This window comes from Pteropus medius, unplaced genomic scaffold, assembly GCF_902729225.1.
Source record: "Pteropus medius unplaced genomic scaffold, Ma_sr-lr_union100, whole genome shotgun sequence".
In the NCBI taxonomy this organism is placed as follows: Eukaryota; Metazoa; Chordata; class Mammalia; order Chiroptera; family Pteropodidae; genus Pteropus; species Pteropus medius.
The window spans coordinates 4,418,608-4,433,281 of record NW_024351730.1 but is presented as its reverse complement, the minus strand read 5'-3'; the positions used below and the strand labels follow the sequence as shown (position 1 = coordinate 4,433,281).

The 14,674-nt window shown below is 34.5% G+C and overlaps 1 long non-coding RNA gene and 1 pseudogene across 1 annotated transcript in view; both read right to left on the bottom strand.

Moving 5' to 3' along the window:
- The window catches only part of LOC120588025 (uncharacterized), a 40,491-nt gene that overhangs the window by 9,900 nt on the left and 15,917 nt on the right, over positions 1–14,674 (bottom strand). The window lies entirely within an intron of this gene.
- Positions 2,411–2,518, bottom strand: LOC120588681 (uncharacterized; annotated as a pseudogene).

The window sequence follows — 14,674 nt, the reverse complement described above, 5'->3', positions numbered from 1 at the left end:
CTAACAAAATCTATGTCTTTGGGCACGTTACTTAACTTTTTTAAAATTTGGTATCTCCAGCTTGAAATGTAGTGGCCTATGGCCACTTTTTAAATTCCCTTGTTTATGGCATTTACCATTCTAACAAATTTTAAATTGCGAGGGCTAATATTCCTAAATCTAATATAATGAGTGATTTGTATATTCCTGGCTACAAAGTGCCAAGTTTGTGCCTGACAATCTACCAAATGCTTCCACATAATATCTTAGTGAATAAGCCTAAGAACTCTATGCTTGAGGTATTATTATTCCCATATGAAATGTGAGAAAACCGAAGTTCAAAAGTTTAAGCAGCTTAACTAATATTTTAGAGTAAATAAATTCTAGATTTATGTAATTTCCAAATCTATTCATTCTCCCTTACCAGATTTCTACTTAAGCTCCAAAGAACAAAAATTATTTTTGGTGGTTATTTTTTAAGACCTATTTAAGATTTTATTTTATTTTGTTAAGAATACTTAACATGAGATTGACCATTTTAACAAATTTGGAGTGCACAAAAGAGTGTTATTAACTATAGGCACGATGTCGCACAGCAACTCTAGAACTTACTCATCTTGCATAAATGAATCTTTTTTTAGACTTTAAGAATTTTATAGCTATATTTTCAGACCCTCCATAGCACATTTAAAATTGAAAACTAATTTCTCCTCTCAAGTGTCTCACTTATGGCTTAAATACTTTATCAAATTAAATAAAAATATAGGATTCCTAGACAGTTCAATTAAAAATACAAATATTATGCTTTAAGGGGTTAATATCAGTCCATTACTTTCCATTTCTTCATTTCCAGGAAAATAGAACTGTATGTGCATAGAACTACATTTTCATGAGGTAAGACAAATAGATTTTCATGGAGATTTTAATAAACTCTTATTTCTCCAGTTGAATTTTAAAGACAATCAACATGACCATCTTCCAGCATGATTGTACTAGAAATCAACCCAGTCAGAATCAATGGTGGGAGCAGTCTGTAATCTGAATTTTAAACAGGCTACATCCTTCTCATTTAATTCATCTTTCTACAAAATTGCATGAATGCTAAAGTTTGATTCACTGTCCTCTTCTAGTCAAGAAAGACTCAAGTAGAAAAAAGTTCTAAGTCAGTGAATTAGGAGAACATTTCAGGGAAAAAAAAAAAAAGCCTTTGACAAATCCCTTGAATTTCTCATGAAATACAATATATATAGCTTTGAATATATTAGCCTATAATGTTAATAGATAAAGAAAACTGTATAATAATATATATTGTTGATTCCAAAATGTTCATAGTTTGCAACAACTCATTGCATTATCCTTTATATTGTCTTCATTTTCATCTTAGACTTTTCTAATTCTTGTCTGAATAAATTTTCTCATTTTTCCCCCTCTAGGATATTTCCCCCTACCATACATTACCAGATGATTTGAAAGACTTCATTCACTGCTCTGTGAGTGATGGGAGCAAAATGTTCAAGTCTTCTATTCTTGTCTCCTTCAGTTTATACCAACATGCATAAACTATTTTTAAAATATATATTTTTTGTTTTAGATTAATTTTAGATATACAGAAAAGTTGTGAAGACACTACATGGTTCTTATATGCTCAACACCCAGTTTTTCCTATTATTAATACCTAACATTAATATGGTACATTTGCCACAATTAATAAACCAATATAATCATTATAACTAAAATCCATACTTTATTTAGCTATGGAGCCCACACTTAAGTAGTGGAGAATTATGCTCCATTTTTTCAGTCAGAGTATATGTAGACATTTTTGGAATTCTTCTTTATGGGGGAGGTTTGTCCATTCTCTCCCATTTATATATTTATTCAGACATTTATTTATATTAGTTGGAATCACACTTTTTTAATGTTTTCAGTTATAACCAAATACCATTTTATATATTTTATAGATTTTTTTTTGCTCAAATTGTTCCAGCTTTGGCCATTAGGATCTCTTTTCAGTTGGTCCCTGTGTCCCTTTGACATCTTTAACATACTCCCATTATGTGTGTGTGGTGTGTTGTGTGTGTGTGCATGTGTGTATGTATGTATATGTGTCTGAGAACTTCCTAACATTCTGACACTATAAGATGCTCAAGACTCATTTTGTGTAATTTCTTTTCTAGTCTTAAAGTAGTCATTTTTTCAAGGAGTCAAGATTTAATATTGCTCATAGCATTGTAGGCATTCCAACTCTCTTTTGGTTACTGTTTTTTATGGTATATGATTTTCCATCCTTTTACGTTAAACCTAATTATGTTTTGAATCTAAGTATATATTGTAGGCAACAAATAGTTGAGTAAAATTTATAATACATTTGGGATGTATCTGAATTTTAATTCTAGTGTTTAATCTATTTGCATATATAATATAATTACTGATAAGGTAGACTTTAGATATAGTATTTGACTATTTTTTTCATTTGACTATTTTAAACTGATAAGAATAGATACTAGTCTTGATCTTAGCCAAAAGGCCAAGAAGCGATCATGTAACTTTTTAAGATTTTATTTTTAGAGCAGTTTTGGGTGTACAACAAAATTCAGAGGCAAGTGCAGAGATTTTTCATACAACCCTGACCCCTGCTCCTTGCTACATGTCCTCCCCTATTATTAATCACTTACCAGAATGGTACACATTTTGCCAAGGATGAACCTATACTGACACATCATAATCACCCAAAGTCTATATTTTACCTAAGGCTTTACTCATGGTATTGTACATTCTACGGATTTAGAAAAAGTATGGCATGTATTCAGCATTATAATTATATAGAGAGTATTTTCAATGCTCTAAAAATCTGTGTGCCCCTTTTACCCTTGGTTACCACTGATCTTTTGTTGTCTCTATAGTTTTACCTTTTACAGAATATCATATAGTTGGAATAATACACATATAGACTTTATAAAATGGCTTATCTAATTTAATAATATGCATTTAAAATTTCTCTATGTCTTTTCATGGCTTGACAGCTCATTTTTTGACACTGAATAATATTCCATTGTCTTGGTATTATTTATCCATTCATCTACTGAAGAACATCTTGGTTGCTTCCAAGATTGGTAATTATGAATAAAGCTGCAAGAAATGTGTATGTAGGCTTTTTGGACTTAAGTTTTTAGCTTCTCTGGGTAAATATCAAGGAATCCAATGCCTGGATTGTATGGCAAGAATATGTTTAGTTTTACTTTTAAAAATGCCAAACTGTCTTCCAAAGTGGCCATAACATTTTGCATTTTCACCAGCAAAGTGTAAGAGTTCATGTTGTACCACATAGTTGTCACCATTAAGTGGTGTCAATGTTCCAGATTTTGCCATTTTAATAGATGTGTAATGGTATCTCATTGTTGTTTTAATTTGCATTTCCCTGATGACATATGATATGAAGCTTCTTTTTATATGTGATTGGCCATCTGCAAATCTTCTTTGATGAGGTGTCTGTTAAGGCTCATTTGGTAAATATATTTTTTATTTTTCAATTACAATTGGCATAAATATATTAGTTTTAGGTGTACAACATAATGATTAGACATTTATATAAATTATAAAGTGATTGTCTCAATAATCTGATACTACACATAGTTATTACAATGTTATTGACTATATTCCTTATGCTATACATTACATCCCCATGACTATTTTCGTAACTACCAATTTGTACTTCTTAATCCCTTCCCCATTTTTACTCATTTCCCAGTCCTCCTCCCATCTGGCAACCATCAAAATGCTCTCCATTATCAATGAGTTTGTTCCTGTTTGTTTATTTCGTTCTTTAGATTCTACATGTAAGTGAAGTCATACGGCATTTGTCTTTCTCTATCTGACTTACTCCACTCAAAATAATACCCTCTAGGTCTATCCATGTTGTTGCAGTTGGCAAGATTTCATTATTTTTTATGACTAATATTCCATTGTATATATGTACCACTTCTTCTTTATCCATTCATCTGTTGATGGACACCCAGGTTGCTTGCATATCTTGACTATTGTAAATAATGCTGAAATGAACATATGAATGCACATGTCCCTTCGAAGGAGTGTTTTGCGTTTCTTCAGATAAATACCGAGAATTGGTATTACTGGGTCCTTCTTTGTCTCTTGTTATAGCCTTTTTTTAATGTCTATTTTGTCTGGTATAAGTATTGCTACCCCAGATTTTTGTCGTTATTTCCATTTTCATGAATTATCTTTTTTCCATTCCTTAACTTTCAGTCTGTGTGTGTCTTTTGATCAGAAGTGAGTCTCTTGTAGGCAACATATGTAAGGGTTTTGTATATGCAATTATTGCCATTTTATTATTTTGAATATTTTTTGCCAATCTCTTCTAACCTGAAGAGTTTCTATTGAGAAATTAGTTGACAGCTTTATGGGAGCTCTCTTGTAGTTAACTAATTGCTTTTTTCTTGCTTCTTTTAAGATTTTCTCTTTGTCTTTAACCTTTGACATTTTAATTATGATGAGTCTTGGTGTGGTCCTCTTTGGGTTCATTTGTTTAGGACTCTCTGTGCTTCCTGGGATTGAATGTCTATTTCTTTCACCAGATTGAAGAATTTTTTCATCATTATTTCTTCAAATAAGTTTTCAACTCCTTGCTCTCTCTCTTCTCCTTCTGATACTCCTAGGATGCAAATGTTGTTATGCTTGATGTTGTCCCAGAGGTCCCTTAAACTATCTTCATTTTTCAAAATTTGTTTTTCTTGTTGCAGTTCTTATTGGGTGTTTTCTGCTACCTTATCTTTTAAATGGCTGATTCTATCCTCTGCTTTGTCTAATCTATTGGTTCTCTCTAATATATTCTTTATTTCAGTAATTGTAGTCTTCATTTCTGACTATTTCATATTTGTGTTTCCTATTTCTTTGTTAAAGTCCTCACTGATTTCATCTACTCTTCCCCTATGTTTATTGAGCATACTTATGATCAGTGTTTTTAACTCTGCCTCTGGTAGATTGCTTATTTTGTTTATTTCTTCTTTCTGGAGCTTTGTTCTATTCTTTCCTTTGGAACATGTTTCTTTGTCTTTCATTTTGCCTGTGTCTCTGTATTTGTTTCTATGTATTATATAGGGCTGCTATGTCTCCCAGTCTTAGTAGAGTGGCCTTATGCAGTAGGTGTTTTGTGGGGCCCAGTGATACTCCAGGTGTGTCCCTTCTATGAGTTGTGTGTGCCTTCCTGTAATATTTGAGTTTTGGTTGCTGTTTGCACATTGATGGGGGGAATTGACTTTCAAGCTCATTGGTTGCGAAGACTGGCCATGGCTACAGTAGAGCTGTTGTTGAAGGGCTGACCTTATGGAGCAGGATTCACTTAGTAGGGCTCTGGTGCCTTTTCAGGCTGCCCTTTGGGTGCATCATCTTTGGATCTGGTGCTCCAGCAAGCCATATACTGTGTATACTGGCCCCAGGTTCTCCTGGGAAAGGTCCTACTACAGGTCAAGTTCAGCCGAGCTTGTACCTGAATTGGGGCCACCTGGCATAAGCCACCAAGCAATTTGAAGGTGGCCACCACCCATGCTGGGTTTGGAAGTGCCTCAAGAGTCCAAGGCACAAACCAAGGCTGGCTGCCACCACTATTGGGCTTGGGGCTTCTCAACAAGAAGTATGGCGCATGCCAAAGCCAGATGCTGCTTGTTTGGGGTTTCTGAACCTTTGAGAGATTTTAGAAAAGTCTGCAGCATGAGCCAAGACAGACCATTTGTACAGAAAATTCACTGGAATTGGCTTGGGTGGTCCGGCAAATCGGGAGGGGTTGGGTCTCAGGGAATTGCCTGGGTAGGACGACCTTTGTTAGCCAGATTGATGGACACCCAGATATTGCAGCTGCCTGCATCTGCACACAATGAGGGGGGAAGTCTCAACAGAGAAACAATGGATCCTGTCAGCACTTCTGTCTCAGAAAAAACTGCCCCTCCAGCCTTTGCCTAGAAGCCAGACAATTCAGTTTCTACCCATATGTCCCTGGTGCCTTTAAACTGCTGCCCCAGTGCTGGATCTCACAGCAAATGAGTAAGTTCATGCATAGGCCTTACTTTAAGATGGCCACCTGTGACTTCCGCAACCCTCCATCTCACTCAGCCATAACCTCTGCTGATTTTCAAAGCCAGAAGTTGTGGGAACTTCTCTTATTGGCATTGAAACTCTGGGCTGGAGAACCTGGTGTGGAGCTGGGACTCCTCGCTCCTCCAGTGGAATCTCTGCAAGCAAGATATCTCTCCCTATTTTAATTGCTATACATGTATATGGCAACCAGCCCCCTTCTGCTTCTCCGCCACACTCCCTACCCATCTCAAGGTGACTTCTTTGGTTTGTCCTTAGTTATAGGATTTTTGTTCAGCTAGACTTCAGGTGATTCTCGATGATGATTTTTCTGTAGTTTAGTTGTAATTTTGATGTAGTCACGAGAAGAAGCAAGCACAGAGTTTACCTACCCTGCTATCTTGAATGGAAATCCATTACAGCCTATTTTTTAATCTAACTGTTTGCTTTCTTATTGTTGAGCTTTCATAGTTCTTTGTATATTTTCGATAACAGTCCCTTATTAGATGTGTATTTTGCAAATGTTTTCCTTCAGTCTGTGCTTGTCTTCTAACCTCTTGATATTGTATTCACAGAGTAGAAGATTTTAATTTAAATGAAATCCAGCATATCAATTATTTCTTTAATAGATCATGTCTTTGATATTGTATCTAAGAAGACATCACCATACCAAAGATCATATAGGTTTTTTCTTATGTTATATTCTAGGAGTTTTATAGTTTTGCATTTTCCCTGTAGATCTATAATTCATTTTGAGTTAATATTTGTAAAGGGTATAACGTCTGTGTCTAGATTCTTTTTCTGTGCACATGATGTACAGTTTTTTCAGCACCACTGTATTGCCTTTGCTCATTTGTCAAAGATCAGTGGTCTACATTTATAGGGGTTTGTTTCTGGGGTCTCTATTTGTTCCATTGTTCTGTTTGTCTATTCATTCAGTATCCCACACTATCTTAATAACTTTATCTCATAAAGTTTGATAATATCAATTCTCTAATTTTCATCTTCAATATTGCCCCTCCATATGAACTTTAGAATCAGTTTGTCAATATTCATTAATTATACTGAGATTTTTATTGGGATTGTTTTCAATCTATAGATCAAGTTGGACAAAACTGATATTTTGATAACATTGTCTTTCTATTCATAAACATGGAGTATTTTTCTATTTATTTAGTTCTCTGAATTTGTTTACCAAAGTTTTAGTTTTCCTCATATATATCTTGTACATATTTTGTTAGATTTATATCTAAGTATTTCATTTTTGATGTGCTAATGCAAATTGTATTCTAATTTCAAATTTCACTTGTTCGTTGTTGGTATATAGGAAAGTAATTGATTTTTGTATATTTTCCTCATTTGCTGTTTACTATAATTGATTATTAGTTCCAGGAATTTTTTTTTTTGTCAATTATTCTGTATATTCTGTATATTCTATGTGGATGATCAAGTCAACTGTAAACAAAAACAGTTTTGTGGTTTTCTTCCCAATTATTGAAAATTTTATTTCATTTTCTTGCCTTCTGGCATTAATAAGGACTTCCAATAAGATGTGGAAAAGGAGTGGCGAGAAGAAACATCTTTGCTTTTTTCCTGATCTTAATGGGAAAGCTTCTTGTATCTCCCATTATGGGTGATATTAGCTATAGGTTTTTTGTAGCTTTTATCAAGTTGAAGAATTTCTCCTCTGTTCCTCTTTCTTGAGAGATTTTATCATGAGTGGGTCTTAGATTTTTCAAAGTGCTTTTTCTGCATTTATTGATATGACCATGTTATTTTTCATTTTTAGGTCCTCAAATAACATCATTTCATTCAATGTTATTTCCTTATAATGTTCATGAAAAAAAAATTGATTCCCAGCTGAAACCACTGTTGACGTGGAGTTTGCACATTGCCCCTATGTCTGTATGGATTTTCTCTGGGTACTCTGGATTCCTCTCATATCCCAAAGACGCGCACATTAAGCAAATTGGCATGTTTAAATTGCCTCAGTCTGAGGTGTGAGCATGCCCTGAGTCCTGCCCAGAGAGGGTTCTTGCCTTGAGTCCTGAGCTGTGGGGAGTGCCTCAGGCCACTCACAACCCTGAGCTATAGTAAGTAGGTTGGTAAATGATTATCTTACTTGTTTTTATTAATTTTTCTTAAATGTATATATAGCTCACATTTATTTTAATGTTTAATATTACAAGTGTTTTGAGTCTTTAGCATTTGGTGATATATGTTTATTTAAGTTTATTGGGGTGGTATTGGTTAATACAATTATATAATTTTCAGGTGTACATTATAATTTAACATCTGTATATTCTATTGTGTTTATGACCAAAAGTCCAGTTTCCTTCAGCTACCATATATTTGATCCCCTTTGCCCACATCACCCTCCAGTACCACCCTGTATTTGACCTCCTTTAACCATCTACCTACCTCCTTGTCCCTCATCCCCTACATCTGGTAACCACTAGTCTATAGTCCTTGTGCATGTGTCTCTGTTTGTGTCTCCTGTTTTTTTGTTGATTTTCAACTTTTTCTGTCGGGCTTATTTCACTTAGCATGATTATCTCGAGGTCCATCCAAGTCATTGCAAATGGCAGTATTTCATCTCTTCTTATGGCTGAGTAATATTCCATTGTATATATGTACCACAGCTTCTTTAGCCAATTATCTATTGTAGGACACATCATTTGCTTCCATGTCCTGGCCATTGTGAATAATGCTGCTATGAACATTGGTGTGCAACTATCTTTTCGAATATGGGTTTTGAAGTCTTTGGGGTAAATACCCAGTAGAGGGATTACTGGATCATATGTTAGATCAATTCTTAGTTTTTTGAGGACACTCCATACTGTTTTTCATAGTGGCTGTATCAATTTGCAGTCCCACCAGCAGTGTATGAGGGTTCCTTTTTCTCTGCTTCCTCTCCAACATTTGTTATTACTTGACCTGTTGATTATAGCTATTCTAATAGGTGTGAAATGGTATCTCATTATGGTTTTGATTTGCATTTCACTAATAGATAGCAATATTGAGCATCTTTTAATATATTTGTTAGCCATTTGTATGTCCTCTAAGGAGGGAGAAGTGTCTGTTCAGGTCTTCTGTCCATTTTGATTGGTACATTTGTGTGTGTGTGTGTGTGTGTGTGTGTGTGTGTGTGTGTGTATTATGAGTCATATGAGTTCCTTGTGTATTTTGGATACTAGGCCCTTATCAAAGACATTGTTTGCAAATATATTTTCCCATTCAGATGGTTCTCTCTTTACCTTATTGACAGTTTTTTGCTGTGCAGAAGCTTTTTAGTTTGATATAGTCCCATTCATTTATATTTGTTTTCATTTCCCTTGCCGTTGAGGTCAAATTCATAAAATCCTCTTTAAGTCCAAAGTCCATGAGTTTCATTCCTATGTTTTCTTCAATGCATTTTATTGTTTCAGATCTTATATTAAGGTCCTTAATTCATTTTGAGTTAGTTTTGGTGTGTGGTGATAACAGTCTAGTATCATTCGTTTACAGATGGCTTTTCATTTTTCACAAAACCATTTATTGAGGAGGCTTTCCTTTTTCCAGTGTATGTTTTTGGCTTTTTTGTCAAAAAATATTTACCCATATAAATGTGGGTTTACTTCTAGACTTTCGATTCTGTTCCACTGATCCATGTGTCTGCTTTGCTGCCTATACCATGCCATTTTGATTACTGTTGCTTTGTAGTATAATTTGAAGTCAGTCAGAGTGATGCCTCCAGCCTCGTTCTTTTTTCTCAGGATGGCTTTGGCAATTCGGAGTCTTGTGTGCCTCCATACAAATCTGATGATTTTTTATTCTATTTCCTTTAAAAATGCCAATGGGATTTTGATGGAGATTGAATTAAATCTGTATAATGCATTAAGTAATATGGTCATTTTAACTATGTTGATTCTTCCAATCCAAGAACACGGAATATATTTCCATTTCTTTGTATCTTCTTCAATTTCTCTTAATAGGATCTTATAGTTGTCATTATATAGGTCCTTCACTTGTTTTGTTAAATTTATTTCTAGGTATTTTATTCTTTTTATTGCAATTGCAAAAGGAATTTTTTTTCCACTTCTTTTTCTGACACTTCATTATTAGAGTATAGGAATGCTATGGATTTTTGAACATTGATTTTGTATCCAGAGATGTTACTGTATTTGCTTATTATTTCTAGTAGTGTTCTAGTATGGTCTTTAGGGTTTTCTATATATAGAATCATGTCATCTGCAAATAGTGACAAGTGACTCCGTTTCCTATTTGGATGCATTTTATATCTTTCTCTTGTCTGATTGCACTTGCTAGGACCTCCAAAGTTATATTGAATAAGAATAGCAATAGCGGACAGCCTTGCCTTGTTCCTGATCTTAGAGGAAAGGTTTTTAGTTTTTCACCATTAAATTTAATGTTGGCTGAGGGTTTGTCATATATGGCTTTTATTATGTTAAGGTACTTTCCTTCTATACCGATTTTGTTAAGTGTTTTGATTATATATGGATGCTATATCTTTTCCAAAGTTTTCCTGCATCTATTGGTATGATCATATGATTCTTATTTTTTAATTTATGTGGTGTATCACATTAATCGATTTGCGTATGTTGAACCATCCCTGTGCCCCTGGGATGAAGACCACTTGATCATGTTGTATAATCTTTTTAATACATTGCTGTATTCGGTTTGCTAGTATCTTATTTAGGATTTTTGCATCTGTGTTCGTGAGAGATATTGGTCTGTTGTTTTCTTTTCTTGTACGTTATCTTTACCAGGTTTTGGTATCAGTGTAACATTGGCCTCATAAAATGAGTTGGGAAGTATTGTCTCCTCTTTGATTTTTTGGAAGAATTTGAGGAGAATAGGTATTAAATCTCTTTTGAATGTTTGGTAGAATTCACTGGTGAAACCATCTGGTCCTGCACTTTTACTTTTTAGTTAGTTTTTGATGATTGCTTCAATTTCTTTGCTGTTAATTGGTCTGTTTAGATTTTCCACATTTTCTTGATTCAGGTTAGGAAGATTGTATTTTTTTAAGTACTGGTCCATTTCTTCTAGGTTATTAAATTTGGTGTTATATACTTTTTCATAGTATTCTTGTATGATCCTTTGTATTTCTGTGATGTTAGTTGTAATTTCTCCTCTTTCATCCCTGATTTTGTTTATTTGTGTTCTTTCTCTTTGTTCTTTAGTGAGTCTAGCTAGGGGTTTGTCAATTTTATTAAACTTCTCAAAGAGCAAGCTCTTTGTTGCATTTATTTTTTCTATTTTTTTCAATTTCATTTATTTCTGCTCTAATTTTGAATATTTCTTTTCTTCTGCTGACTTTAGGCTTCATTTGTTCTTTCTTTTCTAGTTCTTTTAAGATGAATCATTAGGTTACTTATTTGGGCTTGTTCTTGTTTTTGGAGATAAGCCTGTAATGATATGAACTTTACTCTTAATAATCGCTTTTGGCATGTCTAAAAAGTTTTGATATGTTGTAATGACATTATCATTCATTTCTATGTATCTCTTAATCTCTCTTTTTATTTCTTCTCTGACCCAGTTTTTCTTCAGTAGCATGTTGTTTAATCTCCATGTATTTGTGGTTCTTCCCGCTTTCATTTTGCAGTTGATCTCTAATTTTTAAGCATTATGATCAGAGAATATGGTTGGTATGATTTCAACCCTCTTATACTTTGGAGGCTATCTCTGTATCCCAGTATGTGGTCAATTCTTGAGAATGTTCCATGTGCACTAGAGAAGAATATATAAGCAGCTGTTTTGGGATGAAGGCTCTGTAAATGTCAGTTATGTCCAGTTGTTCTAATGTGTCATTTAAGGATGTTATTTCCTTATTGATTTTCAGTCTGGATGATCTGTCCATATCCAACAGTGGGTTATTTAGGTCCTATACTGTGATAGTGTTCCCTTCTGTTTCTCCCTTTAATTCTGTTAGTAATTGCTTTACATATTTTGGGGCTTCCTAATTAGGAGCATAGATATTAATACAGTTTATGTCTTCTTAGCGCATAATTCCCTTTATCATTACGAAGTGTCCCTCAGTATCTCTCTTTACCTTTTTTATTTTGAAATCTATTTCGTCTTATATTAGTACTGCTACTCCGACTTTTCTCTGAATGCCATTTCCTTGAAATATTATTTTCCACCCTTTCACTTTGAGTCTATATTTTTTTTGGAACTGAGATGTGTCTCCTGGAGGCAGCATATGGTTAGGTTTTGTTTTTTGATCCATTCTGCAACTCTGTGCCTTTTTATTGATGAGTTCATTCCCTTTACATTTAGGGCGATTATTGAAATATGAGGTCTTCTTGTAGTCATTTTATCTTTTGCTTTCTAGTAGCTCATGGTTTCCACTGCTTCTTTGTCATTGTGCCTTTGTTTTCTTGATTTTGGTTGATTTTTGTGGGTTTTGCCTCTAGTTCTTCTTGTTCTATATTATATCCTTCAGGTCTGAATCTTCGATGTGTGGTTACCATTACGAATACGTAAAGAATATTTATGTATATACAGTCATCTATTTTCTTCTGCACGTGCCTTATCTCTGTTCCCCTTTGCGAATTTGGAGCTTTGAATCTCTCCTTTTTAGTCATTGTTATCTCAATTTGTCCCTATATATGCTGAACATTCATTACTATCTTGTTATAACAATTCTCTTATTATTATTTAAAATTATAATGCTCTGTTCTTAGTAAGGGTTGCACTCCTCTGCTTCTATTTGCCTAATAGTCACTTTACTCTTAATTTTTTCCTTTTTTTTTCCATTTGCTTTAGATAAGTTGACACTTTTCAGTATTTTGTGTAATGCAGGATTCGTAGTGGAGAATTCTCTCAATTTTTGTATATCTGGAAAGGTCTTAATTTCTCCTTCATGTCTACAGTAGATCCTAGTTGGATACATTATTCTAGGCTGGTAGTTCCTTTCACTTAACAATTCAAATATCTGATTCCAATCCTTTCTGGCTTGTAAGGTTTGTGCTGAGAAATCTGAGGATAATCTAATGGGTTTTCTTTTATAAGCTACCGTTTTCTTCTCCCTGGCTGCCTTGAGAATTCTTTGTTGTTGAATTTTAATAATTATTATACAATGTGTCATGGTAAAGGCCTTTTTGTGTTGAGATAATTGGGTGTTCTGTTGACTCCTTGAATTCCAGGCTCCAGCTCATTCCTTAGATTTGGGAAATTCTCATCCAGTATTTGTCTGAAAATACTTTCTAGTTTCTGCTTCTTTCCTCACCATCAATAATGCCCATTATTTTTATTTCCTCTCATGATAATATCAGATAGTTCTTGAATTTCTCTTTCATTATTTTTCATTCTTTGGTTTCTCTCTTCTTCTTTCTGATTTATTTCCAGATTTCTGTCTTTGATGTCACTGATCCTTTCCTCTATTTGGTCGACTCTATTTCCCAAGCTTGCTATTTCATTTTTCAACTCTTGCAGTGTGTTTTCTTCTCCAGAAGACCTATTCTGTTCTTTTCGAGGGTTTCAGTTTCCTTGCTCTTCTCATCTAGCTGTTTTTTTTAATTCCTGAAATTATTGATATGACTTGTTTTGGAACTCACTGAGTTTTTTTCAGAAGTATCATTCTGAATTCTCTGTCATTAAAGTTGCCTATTTCTATATCTGTAAGCTTATTTTCTGGAGATTTTTCTCTTTCTTTCTGAGTTGCCTTGTCACCTTGGTTATTCATGGTGTTCGATGGACTATTTCTCTGCCTAGGCATTAATGGAAACATATTCTGCTTTTTTTTACCAGAAAGATTTATTATATAAAAGTCTTTCTTTAGCCTGCTGCAAATAAGGCACTTTTCTTTTGGTTTCCAGTAGGTAGCGTCTAAGCCTCATGGATACTTGCTTATATAAAGCCTTAAAAATGGCTTTTTATTTTCTGATAGATATTTAATCACGCTCGCTACCCTCAGTTTCAGTCCCTGTCAATGTTAGCAACAGTTTTGGTAGTGTTTACTCAGATTCTCCTGGGGCTCTGCAGTGATTGGTCTCGGATGGTATGGCATTAGGCGTTTTCTGGGTTGGGGGTTGGGGTCTGCGGCTCAACCTCGGTTTTGCAACTATGGCCAATAAAAATCAACTGTTGTTTTTCTGCCATCCTGCTTCTTTGACTTCTGCCCTGATGATTGGGCCCTGCAGCTGGCCTTGGGCAGCTCACCGCTTTCTCAGGCAGGGTGCTGTTCAGGGAACTTGCCATTCCTTCTCTACTCTCCCTCCTCCTACAGACAGCTCCAGCAACTGAGAGATGCAGCTTCTTTATTTCTCCCAGTCTATTGCCCTACATCTAGGATTTTGTCCTGTGGTATCTCTTATATGCAGATCCCATGCTCAGACATACTCATGTGAAGTTTGGGTGTTTTTGTTTAATTTTAGATGTTCAGTTTATTGTTGTTTTAAGGGGAAAGAACTGGAGATGTCTTTCACTCTGTCATGTTTCCAAGGATCCCCAATACATTTTTATTCTAGATTTTTGGACACATTCTTTTTTATTAACTGTTTACACAGTGATAATTTATGTCATAATTTGCTCTGGAGAGAAAGCATGATTGATTGAATTTTCTATAAATAATAATTTAAAATAGTTTATTTTAGCTGTACAACTT